Here is a 9,586-nt window from a genome sequence, read left to right on the forward strand (position 1 = left end):
TTACTGCCCTGTTGTATTTTTAATTGGGAAATCAAAGCAATTTTTTTACAGAATTCTAATAGAGTCGCCTTTATATAATAAAGTTATACCCCATAAAAAAACCATTTGTTCAACCTTTGAAGTTATAACTCTCTAATAGTCATTGATACTTAGAAAGGGAGGATCGATTTTTCTGACCATTTATCATAAACCACATATTTTCAAACTTCTTAACAATCATTCTGTCTATGAATATATGGATAATATCAGGTTACTGTTCAAATGAACTGGGCTTAATGACGAAAAGTTAAAAGTAGAGGCCCAGGCCAAGATTTTATTTCTTTCGTAGACAAGACTACATGTAATTAACAACTAACACGTCTATCAAATAAGCACAATTCTTTTATATCTATACAAGTTGCTGTCTGACCCTAAAATCCCCCTAGTTTTATTAACTTACCCATGTAATTACCAGTAGATTATCTATCATTATGGGCACCAGCGGTCTTTGACCAAAGTGGCCTCCTTACTACTGGTACGCCAGTTCATACTAAACAATGTTTACCTACCACCAACCCCGCAGCATGTGATGCACACTGTACAGTCACCCATAGCCATATTTGTTTAATATTTGAAACTGAAATATAGCTTTAAAGGCACTGACTCAGATCGTAGACTACAAAGAAAAAAGATTTATTTTAGATTTCGGGAAAATACTGCTATATTTTTTAAGAAGGCGTTACACATAAGAATTAGTTGTTTGTACTATTGTTCCCATTAAGGAGGTAGGTGACTTTATTGCAGGGGAAATTTGAAATCTGTAGTACATAGTGAATTCTAACTGTTTTTGTAGAGCTATATGTATATAGCTGCTAATCGAGGGTTTTGTTTTAGTACGTGTATTGTTCCATATAGGAAAATATTCATGTTAATCACATGACCCGCACCGACTTTTTATCATGAATTATAGACAAGGAAAAAAATGAGAGTTTCTATTTACTTTTTGTCAGTTAAATGGCAATCGTAATTTAATGGCTAAGTGTATGGCATTACGCAAACTGTGTTATGTGAATGAAAAAAAGGTATGTGCGGGGCTTGTGTTTCCATGGTAACACAATTATTCCATTTTTAGCAAAATCTTAGTGGAATGAAATTTTATTATATTGGGAGCCCCAGGTTCATTGTCAGGAAGCAATATGTCTCTTAAGTAAGTAAATGTGCACATTATGGTCACACTTCACACTTACATTTTTATGTCCTGAAAATTTACAATTCATCTGTTACCTGGCCAAACAGGGTCGTATAATGCAAAATATTTTTATTTTTCATAATCTTGTAAATTTATACATTAGTTCGTTTTTTTTTTTACTTGTAAACAACTTCAACCATGTTAACATGTAAACTTACTTATTTTTCCATTTCCTAAGTCGTAATTTCATGGTAAAAGATCGTTTTAAATAGTACTTGGCAGCTACTTCTATGTTGAACAGATCTATAAAAAGTTGTTATATCACGTTTAAAAGCGTATATCTCTGCTTTGATTTAAAAAAATCAGTTAATTTTATGTTTTTAAAAATGGGTCAGATGAGCATGTTTACTACACAAATTCATAAAAAAGATATATGTTACGCCTGTTTTTTCCGTTGTGAGAACGTACTTTTGTGGAGGAGGAAGTAGTTAATGGCTATAAGTGTGTGAAAACGCACCTATCTAGCCAAAGTATTGGATTTTGTTACAAGGGAAGTTTTGTTAAAATCTAAATTTCGTGTATATTTTGTATTCAATGTTCAGAATATACGTTGCAAGGAAATCTACGGAGGTATCGTAATATCCAATTTAATTTGTCCGTCGTTAACTTTCTGTTATTCGCGTCCATAAATCGAGCTGCATCTCTCCTATTCCCGGTAATGAGCAGGCATGACGGAAATAAATGTGCTTTCTAGGAAAGGAGGAATTTGTGCGTTAATCATTGAAATATTTCGTGAATTAAGGGGATAGAGGGCCAGCTTGTAAAGGACATGGACCAGTGTTAAATATCAATTTTCGATATTAATGTGATTACGAAAATATGCAAGGAAATATGGTTACTCTTAGTCTGGAAATGTGAGGCGAGAAATCGGAACTATGTATGTACGGTACAGTAAAATTGTATCGTCCCGCATAATCATAAGGGCGGGTCGTGGAGATCGTTTGTGAAGAAAAGAATAACACAATCGTAGGGTAAGGAAACTGAACGGGTCTGGGAGACTGATAAGTTTGTGCGAGAAGTGGTCGTCATATTCAACCGGATGTACAATAAAGCAATGAAGGAAATGTGCGATGGGGGAACCCGTTTCAGGTATGGTAAAATAAAAATAAATATAACCGTCAATCCCAAAATCTGTAGACAAAATAATTAAGAAATAAGATATCTCATCGGTGATTGTCGCTGAATAAATCAACGTTTGAGTTCAGATGCGAGGAATTTATCCGAGGGCGCAAGCCCCGGCAGGAGTGATATAATGCTACGCCATCTGAAACGACAAACAGTGATGTTTCAAGAGCAAAGCATAAATGAGTAATTATTTCGTTTAACACGTAAAAGGACTTTAAAAGCTACACCCTTGTTCGGCATGCATTAAATATTGTATATTTCAATCGGGTTCTTTACAGGCGCTGGTACGCCGCTTGTCACGCTAGAAGTAATAGTTGTGACGTCAGCACAGTGAATGTTGGTTAATAATTCACTGTTTCCAGCCTTCTTTGTTAATAGGAAATGACGATCGGGTTAGAATGGAGGATTAATCACAGTACACAGTCATGTAAAGTACTGTTGTTGTTTTTTGCTGGCAACTTTTCTTTAGAAATGTGTCACGTTATGTACCAGACCCTTATGTACCAGCACTTATGTACCACTTTGACAACCTTATGTACCACAATATGATATATATTGGATAATTCTTTGTTTTGATGTGATGATGAAATGTTATATTAGTACTTGACAGTGTTTTTACTAATTTAAATGTGAATTTAATGTCATAATTAATTAAAGGACAAATTATAGCACATAGAAATGTTAACAACATTCTTGGACTTAAGCTGATTAAATTCAAGTGTTTTCACAGGTTAGTACAAATTATCACATAATGACAGGCTAACACAATGAGATACAATTACTATAAATTATATTTAGGGTACTACACTAAGTGTCAAAGTGGTACATAGTGACTGGTACATTAGGTTGTCGCAACCCACTCTTCGTAAATGTCAGTAAGTTTCAGATATGGCCAGGTTGGTTGTGACATTAATCGGCACATTTAAACCTATTAACGATAACACGCTGGCAGCATGAAAATTCATTGGGAATTGGCCTATTCAAATCGCTATATTTGATCTTTCGTTGAGGGAGAAATTGCCTATATGAAAAAATTATCGCAGTAGTATTCTTAGGATTGTGTAAAATTTGTTGACTACCCCAGTGTCATGAAGGATGCAAGTTTTATTGCGTTTATCTAGTGACTGTAATTGGCAGCATTTAAAATCAAAAGTTGCTAGTGTCAGTCAGTGAGAATTTCAGCAAAAAAAATTTCCTCATATTTTGGTCAGTGCAAGGATAAGTGGAGATATTGCACTTAAGACGAAAATAACTGATTAACTATATTTCCAGGATCAAAGCCAATTTAGTTTGTAAACGTATGAATGTCATAAACTTCGGAATTATTGATGTTGGGTTAAGCATCGCCTACAGGGTGGCGGCCATTGACTCAAATTTAATGCAAATTTTCATCAAAATAAAAGATGACTAAGTGGGCGGTAACATAAATCAATAAATTTGACATAATTATGTTTTAAATATTATGTGAACATATGCAGTAAGGAGGTGCATTTCACACCTGTATTATGCCTTTATGCATATTTTTCTATGACAAATAGCATTTACGTTGCAGTCAAACTCAATTATATATCAATACATCAAGATAATTACAGCCAATGGTAAGCAGACCGTGAAGATAAAGCAGGCCTTTGTTTCATCATTTTGGGAAATGCCACCGACACCGGTGGACTGGGAAAAATGCTCTTGGAAATGTATTAATTGGGACAATTTGCCAAATTACCAAAAACCTATATAAAGTGTTATTTTGTGGAAATATTAATGAACTGCATTTCAGTAAGTGTAAAATTTTCCTACATATACTACAAATTAGAAAAATAATCTTAAAAAACAGCAAAAAACCTAAAAGGTATAATCATTTGGAATTTTAAATTAAATTTGGGAAAAAAAAAATACTTTTTGCATGGGTACCTCCCTTTACCGGAGAAGTAGATTTCTAGGGGGAAAAAAAAGCACTGTAACAGCTTCGCAAAATTATTTTGAAATTTTAACCTGATTACTGAATTTATACCACAAAAATACCAGCACCACAATTTATACAATTGTGTTATCTGTTCACAAATAATTCATGTCTATAACAGGGTGATATTATAGGATATGTATAGGTTTACCTGGCTACCTGTGGTCAGTAAGGCATGTACAAACAACATTTTAAATCAAATGTACATGGGTTTTTTTTGCGGTCTAAATGCAATAAGCCAGAAAAGAAACAGTTTCGACAAAAACTCCATATGAGTTTGGCAGTATAAATATTGTACTATGAAATTAAACCCTAAATTTGTCTTGTAATATTTTTTATATTGAGTTGCCGCACATAAATTTCAGTATTTGGGGGTAAACTTTCGGTCTAAACGAGATCTTACATTTTACAAGGGCATATTTACTGATCAATCATCATATGCTGCCTTATGTGAGGTGATAATTGACCAGCTGTTAAGGCTTCTTAAGGCAATTTTCAGAGAAAAAATACTCGCCTGGAAAATTGAACTGATAATGAGTTGTGTGGATGTGGCGATGCTGCCTTAAGGGGCAGTACAGTAAATTTGACTTGACTAAATTTTAAATTATAGGGGGTAGTAGCACAGTGTTAGCAGTCTGGACTACAACGCCAGTGAGTCCGCGGTTTATTCCTGTGTGGCTGTTTAAAAATGTTTAATCCCACACTAGTGTCAGTGCTGGGTGATTTACTTAAAAACTGGTGCGGTTCTGGCAGTGTCGGCCTAAGCTGGCAGATGGGAGGCAAAATACGAACTGCCATGGACTTGACTGGAAATTTAGTTGTTCCATTCATTCAGATGGGGACTTTTGTCTATACCTGGGTTAAGCAAGGAATCTTCACTTTTTACAGTTTATGATGTATGACATGTGTAGGGCTTATGTCCGTGTACATATAGGATGATACTACTGACAGTCAGGGGTGTAATGTTTAAGATTATGTAACTATTTCACTTACTTTTTCAACATAATAAAGCATTTACAATATGCATTAGCTATAAAATTATAGTGAACTCTTGCAACTTTTTTTGCTGTTTTCACAAAAGTGACCTTTAAATTGAAACAAGTAGCAACACTGTGGTTAAACAATTTATTTAGTTCTGATCATGACCCTGATATTTTTAATTATGCAAACATGGATGTAGGGTTCTTCATCACTGATGATCAGCATTTGTGTAAACAATTTTAATGCATAGCTGGATGAGATAAAAAGTTCAAGGATCAATGAATAATTGAACTAGTCTCATTCCAAAACGAGGAATTGGCTAGGGGGACGTTGTAACCCTTTATGAAAACAAATTATGAAGTAAAGCAGTAATCAGTGGGTTATACATTCCGATAACTTGAAAACGGTTACACCCCTGACTGACTAATTATAGAGATTTGAAGTTGCTATATAACAATGTTTCCAGTAACTGTACCTCTAAACCTGCTTGGACAGATGTATCAAAATTAAAGTGCATGGCAGGATTTTCTTATCAGGAAAATACAGACTTAACACCTATTAAGTTACATTTTTTACATAAATTTACAGATTGTGTGAATGATTGTAGTTGAACCTGATGAAATAACATTAGGCCTAAAAAAAGAAAAAATGTTGTCGGTACTGGTAACATGATTGCCAAAATTGCAAGGTAGGGTAGGTCGATTTTTTAAAAAAATTTTTAGCTTGACTTCGAAGAAAAAGTAAGAGCTATTGTACTCGCCCGGCGTCGCCGTTGCCGTTGGTTAAAGTTTTTGCATAAAGTCAAATAGCTCTGTTACAGTCTGTAACTATCCAAACTATTGACTGAAACTTGAAATGGTTTTATTTACTATCACAAGCGTATACCCAGGAGAAACAACCCCAACTCTGATTGAATTTTGACAGACTTTGCCCTTTTGTAACTTAGAATTTTTGCGTTAAAGTTTTTGATGAAGTCCAATACTTATGTTATATGCAAGCTGTGATGTGAAACTTAAAATACTTATTGACCATCAAAGCCTCCACTAGGAGAAACAATCCCAATAACTTGATTTGAATTTGACGGATCATGCCCCTTTGTAATTACTAAGTTAGAATTTTTATTTTTGTTAAATTTTTGATAAAGTCAAATATCCTGCTACTATTACAAGCTTTTGACGCTTGAACTCAAATATTATTTACTATCAAAGTTACACCAGGATTACACAATTCCCATAATCTGATTGAATTTGACACTTGCTTTGATATTTGTGTGACAGAGTTAGTCCCTTTTTAAATTTACTGGCAAAGCTCTAATCAGAGTTCAAACACTGAGAAAAGAAAAGTCGAGCGCGCTGTCTTCTATGGACAGCTCTGTTTATAGGTTAAAGTGATTCATTTTGAAAACCATTAATCTTTAGTTTTCACCAGTTTCAACTTAAAACCTAAGGTTTACAAGGTAATTGTGCTTTAAAGTTGTTGTGTGGCTTGTCTTCTTCATTAGTCATTGTTAGGTATGTGCATGATCTTGCAATTTTGCTGTTACTTTTGTCTTATATGACCCTTTGGTTATTAGTTCACTTTGATTGGTGCGTAGTTGGCTGTAACACACAGACGGTGAGGGGTGTGATGCCACGAATACCCATATTAACCATTAGCAGGCAATGCAAGCATCGTTGCAACCTGGGGGTTCAGGATAAGGTAGAAAGAAAACTTAAAACCAATACCACATTTGCAGCGGACTATCATGCTAGGACAAACAATTAAAACTAGAGTGGTCACAATCAAAGTTACGGACACCAGCACCGTATGATCGCAAATTACTCACCATGTCACTCTGACAGGTGATGAGCCTCAAAATACAACAAGGCTAGAAGTATGGGGCCAAATATTAATGAGTTGCAGTTCCATCCTGTCATTGAATATCACAGGTCAGACATAATGATATTCTTATCTGTGAGAATGCATGTTTTAATATTAACCTAACCATAGTAAAAGTAATCTCAGGAGCTGAATGGCAAATGACTAAATGTTAAAATGAATCTTGATTTACAAAAGTTTGAAAATCAATTTATCGATGGAAACAGAACATTGGTAGTAAAACCAAGCTTTTAACTCTCTTTGTCACAGTTACACTTGCACAAGACATACAAGGTAAATACAGAATGTGGTGAATGCCAAATGCCGTCTTCTCGCATTTGGCTGTCCAATTCATAGTACGAGATTAAAGCAAAGTACTATGAATAATTTGAAGGCAGCTCCTTGTACATATTATTGTTTGAAATGATGTACAAACGTTAATGTATGCTAGTTATGCTATATGGTTAAAAATAATCAAGGCTTCGAGTGGTATTGCATAGTTTACCACGGTTCATAGTTCAGATGTGTAGGACTGAAGTATCTGAATGATGAACCGTGGTAAATTAGACGATAAATTACAAGAAGGCTTTGATTGTTTTAATTCTCAGTCTGACATGCTCATTGACAAATTTTAATAAATACTATTCTGGACTTCATTTAACCTCAAAGCATTGTGACTACAGATCTTCCTCAAGTTACGATAAAAAATGGTGTGGAGTCAATGAGAAAATAGCGATAGGCTTTTGCACGATTTGCACGATTGCCATGTGCTGCCCATAGGAAATGTACCGTCTACAAATGTGTTTTGTCAGTTTTCTTAAACATTAGATTTCAAATCCGTGCTGTAATAAAATGCCACGACGTAGGAAACTCAGTGAAAATTGAAGCATTAACAAATGCTTCAAATGGGTGATAAGTTATTTTACGTCAAGCAGAACGTCTTGGGTGCCAGAGTAGTAAAGTCATAATTCTTTGCAAACGTGCAATTTTAGCAAAACTGTCAAGTTGCTGTTACGTCATATATCCCACCAGGACTCGCGTGTATAACCGCTACACAAAAATGGAATCAAATGTTAGTGACTCCTTCTAATGTTACGCAATGCCTATGCGCTGCTATCAGTGATTGAATAAATGCTAAGGTGGTCACACAACAGTATTTAATTTAAGAAGCTTGTCTCTGTTAAAACACTTTACGCTGAAATGACGTCACGTTTACGTTATGGTGACGTCAAATTTTTTGTCGCGGACAACGACAGGAAAGATTCAAAATCTATATTTGATCTTGTGTTGAGTTTAAGGGCACTTAGAATCAAAATAATTTATAGTAAAGCGTGCTTAAACACTATTATCTTGGGGTGGAATACGTCATTCAAACGCGTTCACATAATTTACTCGGGCGGCGCCACTGGTGAAAATTATTGCACCCAACGATAACCACGATCCACGCAGTCTGGTAGGATCATGCTGTTCGCTTCAAAGTCTGTTGCAATTAGGAAATTGTTAGCGGACATCATGGATCTGAACAGGCCTGTGTCCTGCTAAAGATGCATAACTAGCTTAAAGCACAATTTTGCTATAAATTATTTATTAAATGAAATATTGTTTGAGGAACAGGCAGATTTTTTATTATATGACAAGAAAGAGTTTTTATAACTACATTTTGACCAGGTGGCTTTGAATAGGCCTATAATCCAATTAAATGTCAAAATTTTGAAAATATCGAAACACATAAAATTTGCCATAACTGCCACCTTACTTGGTACTATAAACGTGACATACTTTTTAACAAAAACTACTTTGAACAACATAATATACTTTATAACAAAAACCCGAGTGCACACTTTTTGCCGTGAGTATAGTTCTGTACCAATGAAATGTACAAATGACTTGTCAACTGTATCAGTGAAATATCTTTTTTCTCTAATGATAAATCCAGTATTTCTGAACGGCATATGGGCCTAAATCTTGCTGATAATAAGTTCTACCACTAAAACTTTTGATTTCAGGCAGGAATGAAGAATCAGTGTCAGATTATCTTCACTTGATAACATAAAGGTTCGGACTGAGCCAGGGTTGCATTGAATGATGGAAAAAGTTGTGCCTGCGTTGAGCCATGGTGTACACCACCAAGTACAGTTTTGATGCTGTGAAAGGGTACAATAGGCATTTAGAAAAGGTATTTCCATGGCTTGAAATATGGACGTATTGGCGAAAGGATTCAACATCCCTTTAAAACAGTACAAAGTGTTGTAGGTGAAATGTGAATTGAAGGAATACAGACTTTCAGTTAGGGGAAAAAAGTTATTTTGTGACAAAACATATTTCAAAGCTATTCCACAAAAGTAACAGTTAAAGATAAACAAGTGTTCCAAAATTGGCTTGAAATAATGGATATGTCGAAAACTAATTCAACATACCTTTTCAGGTGTAGGAAATTA

Source organism: Mercenaria mercenaria, chromosome 16, assembly GCF_021730395.1.
Source record: "Mercenaria mercenaria strain notata chromosome 16, MADL_Memer_1, whole genome shotgun sequence".
In the NCBI taxonomy this organism is placed as follows: Eukaryota; Metazoa; Mollusca; class Bivalvia; order Venerida; family Veneridae; genus Mercenaria; species Mercenaria mercenaria.